Here is a 3,769-nt window from a genome sequence, read left to right as displayed (position 1 = left end):
TGAAATTGCAATGCCTGGTGCGGTGGCTTATGCCTGTAATCCCAGCACTTTGGGAAGCCAAGGCAGGGGATCGCTTGAGCCCAGGAGTTCAAGACCAGCATGGGTAACATAGGGAGGCCCCATCTCTACAAAAAATAAAAATCGTTAGCCGGGCAGGTTGGTGCATGCTTGTGTTCACAACTTCTTGGGAGGCTGAGGTGGAAGGTTCCTCTGAGCCCAGGAGATTGAGGCTGCGGTGAGCCATGATCGATGCACTCCAGCCTGGATGACAGAGTGAGACCCTGTCTCAAAAGAAAAAAAAAAAAAAAAGAAGGTACAACCGCAATTAAATGCCTTTGCATTGGTGGCTCCTGACCAAATTCCCTAAGCAAGCAGTACGTTAATGAGCAGAGAGGCCACAGCTCACCTTGCTCAATTAAAGGCAGGAGCAGGCCGGGCGTGGTGGCTCACGCCTGTAATCCCAGTTTTGGGAGGCCAAGGCGGGCAGATCACAAGGTCAAGAGATCGAGACCATCCTGGCCAACATGGTGAAACCCTGTCTCTACTAAAAATATGAAAATTAACTGGGCGTGTGGCATGAGCCTGTAGTCCCAGCTACCCGGAAGGCTGAGGGAGGAGAATTGCTTGAACCCAGGAGGTGGAGGTTGCAGTGAGCCGAGATTGCGCCACTGCCCTCCAGCCTGGTGACAGAGCGAGACTTCGTCTCAAAAAAAAAAAAGGCAGGAGCAAGTATGAGCCAGACAGAAATCAAGGTGTAACTTGGGCAGATCCTCAGGCCCAGCGCTGAACTTTGGTTTGATGAAATAAAGCATTAGATTTCAAGGTTGGCAGAGAGGAATGAGGGTGGAAGAGGAATCTAGGGCTTTTTAGGGAAGCCATGAAGCCTCCTGCCTACACTAGTGGGTAGAGTGGAGCCAGGCGTTTTGCTAGGGCTTCCTATATCTCTTGGCAGGGTGCTCTGCTGGCAAAGCCAAGAATTCTAAACTAAATAGCCAGAAATGATGTTAAACATTTGGACATGATATCCTCCCTCACAGATTAGCTAGAGTGTGGTTCTGCTGTGCTAGATACTTAAATAAATACCTCCCTAGCTGTGAAGCCTGCTTATCACAGTACTATATTTTAGGATGAGGTCGTTATTTTCCTATGCATACACATGCATTGTATAATCTTGCCAATGTAGGTCAGCCCAAAAGAAGTGATAAATGTGTAGAACACACATTGGACTAGCTTGGGACAAAACTAGTTTACCTAAAGATGACAGATTTCTTAACTAATTTTATGAGCCATGCAGCTTTGTATTCTAGCAGAGACAGACATTAGGAATCTTATAAAATCAAAAATTTTAATTTCTGCCTAAATAGGTCCAAAGGGCTAAGATCTCAAGCAAATGTGTGTAGGTTTTGTTTTTGTTGTTGTTGTTTTCAGAGACAGGGTCTTGCTCTGTCGCCCATGCTGAAGTGCAGTGGTGCAGTCCTAGCTCACTGCGGCCTTGACCTCTCAGGCTTAAGTGATCTTCCTGCCTTAGCCTCCCGAGTAGCTGGGACTACAGGCGCATGCCACCACCCCTGAGTAATTTTTTATTTTTATTTTTATTTTTGGAGAGACAGGGGTCTCAATATGTTGCTCAGGCTTGTATCTTTTTTTTTTTTTTTTTGAGACAGAGTCTCGCTCAGTCGCCCAGGCTGGAGTGCAGTGGCGCAATCTCCGCTTACTGCAAGCTCCGCCTCCTGGGTTCACGCCATTCTCGGGCCTCAGCTTCCCTAGTAGCTGGGACTACAGGCGCCCGCCACCACACCCAGCTAATTTTTTTTGGTATTTTTAGTAGAGACGGGGTTTCACCATGTTGGCCAGGATGGTCTCAATCTCCTGACCTCGTGATCCACCCGCCTCAGCCTCCCAAAGTGCTGGGATTACAGGCATGAGCCACCGTGCCCGGCCCAGGCTTGTAACTTAACTTTTAAGCTACACATTCCCAAATGAAGATGAATTGGTACACAGATTTTAAGTATTAGCTGGTTTGGAGCTTCTGTCTTTTAAAGCAACATTTTACTTCGCCACAGGGTGGTGGGGCAGGGGCCATCCTAGAAAGAAGAGTGTGAGTTTTATGGGATGGGGTCTGGGGAGGTGGCTGGGGGAGTTTAGGTTCTTTTGATCTCTGTGGTACACAGACAGATAACCAAGGAAAATGTCCAAACAGTGAAATCAAGTGCTCACTGCACTAACACAGAGAAGGACCCTGATGCCTGGCCACAGGCCTTTGTTCTCATTGGCTTCAAAGAACTTCTTGATGTCTGCCTTAAATTTCATTATTTACCCAGGAGTCATTCAGGAGCAGGTTGTTCAATTTCCATGTAGTTATGTGGTTTTGAGTGAGTTTCTTAATCCTGAGTTCTAATTTGATTGTGCTGTGGTCTGAGAGACCGTTATGATTTCACTTCTTTGGCATTTGCTGAGGAATGTTTCATTTCCAATTATGTGGTCGATTTTAGAGTAAGTGCCATGTGGCACTGAGAAGAATATATATTCTGTTGATTTTGGGTGGAGAGTTCTGTAGATATCTATTAGGTCCACTTGATCCAGAGCTGAGCTCAGGTCTTGAATATCCTTGTTCATTTTCTGTCTCGTTAATCTGTCTAATATTGACAGTGGGGTATTAAAGTCTCCCACTATTATTGTGTGGAAGTTTAAGTATCTGTGTAGGTCTCTAAAAACTTGTTTTATGAATCTGGGTGCTCCTGTATTGGGTGCATATATATTTACGAGAGTTAGCTCTTCTTGTTGAATTGCTCCCTTTGCCATTATGTAATGCCCATCTTTGTCTTTTTTGATGTTTATTGGGATAAAACTACATTTTATGTCCCCCTTCCTATAGTTTGTCACTGAGGATTGGAAGAAGTTGAAAGGAAGAAGACATTTGGGCATTTGGTTTGGGATTATATTAGGTTATAAGGTTCATTGCCTCCACCTCTTTCAAAATATTTAGTTTCTAAATGAATCCAGCTTTCAATGACTGCAGGAGTGGCCATGCACAATTTCGTTTCTCAAAGCTTTGGGATTTTTCCTTGAAGAACATTCACACGGAATGGGGCTGTCTTGCTTCATAGTTACTCTTTCGTGTATATGATCTCAAGAACCGCCTGATCACTGCTAGACTTAAACCAATACACTAACCGCCCGAAGTGCTGAAAAGTCAAATGGGGACTTAGAACCTCACTCCAGATCCTACACAAGCTGATGGTTCTGTTCCCAGGAACAACCCAGCTTCCTGATCATCTATGGCCGGTGCCTTGTAGCGGAGCCGGAGATCACCCTTTAGTGGGCTCTTCAGCTGGATCTGGAAATCAAATTGACACCAGGCAGATTAACAAGAGAAAAGCATACAGATTGTATTGCTTTTATATGTATATGGGAATCTGCACAAGAGCAAAGTTTGAAGAGGTGGCCAAAGCAAGGTGCTTTTATACATTTTTAGAAAAAGAGCAATAAATTGGAGAAGAAATGATAGGACAAAGAAGAGCTAGCCAGGTAGTAAATTTTCTAGGAGAATCACTAGGACATATAGGAGGGAGGGTGTGTAAAACAGGCGAAAGATAAGGGTTAGTTCCTTAAACATGTTTACTCTAGTCCATTGTAGCCTCTAGGATAAGGAGTATTTTCTCGCTATGACGTGGAGAGGGCACGCCTCCCAGAGCAACCTTTATCACTCACTGCATTCAGGAAGAGACAGGTCAGCCTGCCCTTTCTGAAACTACAATTTCTTCAGTGT

This window comes from Nomascus leucogenys, chromosome 5 (assembly GCF_006542625.1).
Source record: "Nomascus leucogenys isolate Asia chromosome 5, Asia_NLE_v1, whole genome shotgun sequence".
In the NCBI taxonomy this organism is placed as follows: Eukaryota; Metazoa; Chordata; class Mammalia; order Primates; family Hylobatidae; genus Nomascus; species Nomascus leucogenys.
The sequence above is the reverse complement of the archived record's forward strand: the minus strand, read 5'-3'. Positions refer to the sequence as shown.